Source organism: Fulmarus glacialis, unplaced genomic scaffold (assembly GCF_000690835.1).
Source record: "Fulmarus glacialis isolate BGI_N327 unplaced genomic scaffold, ASM69083v1 scaffold7305, whole genome shotgun sequence".
In the NCBI taxonomy this organism is placed as follows: Eukaryota; Metazoa; Chordata; class Aves; order Procellariiformes; family Procellariidae; genus Fulmarus; species Fulmarus glacialis.
The window spans coordinates 8,541-8,950 of record NW_009214879.1 but is presented as its reverse complement, the minus strand read 5'-3'; the positions used below and the strand labels follow the sequence as shown (position 1 = coordinate 8,950).

Here is a 410-nt window from a genome sequence, read left to right as displayed (position 1 = left end):
TCTATTTCCGAATACATAACTGGATTACTAACCATACCTTATAGAAATATTTGTGTGTTTGCATGACAAAACTTAATGAAATTATTTTTAAAGCACTAACACACAGATTTACACACTATAAATTATGTAGTGCCCTGAATAGACCCAGCAGTACCTTGGAATTAACCAGTATAAAACACTGCATCATTTACCTGACTGAGGCAGATCTTCATACTTAGGCAGTTAAAAAAAAAAAAAAAAAAATCACTTGTGTCTGTTCTTGAAACGGCAATGATAAACTCTGGAACAGAAGTCCCAGTATGTGAAAGACGGCTATTTCAAGGTCAAAAGCTCAGCTACACTTTTCTCACATAAGCGCTCCCAAATATTCAGCCTTGGGCAAAACAAACAAAACAAACCAACACCCAAAC

At 35.4% G+C, this 410-nt stretch overlaps 1 protein-coding gene across 1 annotated transcript in view; it reads right to left on the bottom strand.

Moving 5' to 3' along the window:
• Window positions 1-410, bottom strand: part of BMPR1A (bone morphogenetic protein receptor, type IA) — a gene marked incomplete at its 5' end in the record, with an annotated part of 11,871 nt that overhangs the window by 9,847 nt on the left and 1,614 nt on the right. The gene's annotated exons all lie outside the window — the stretch shown is intronic.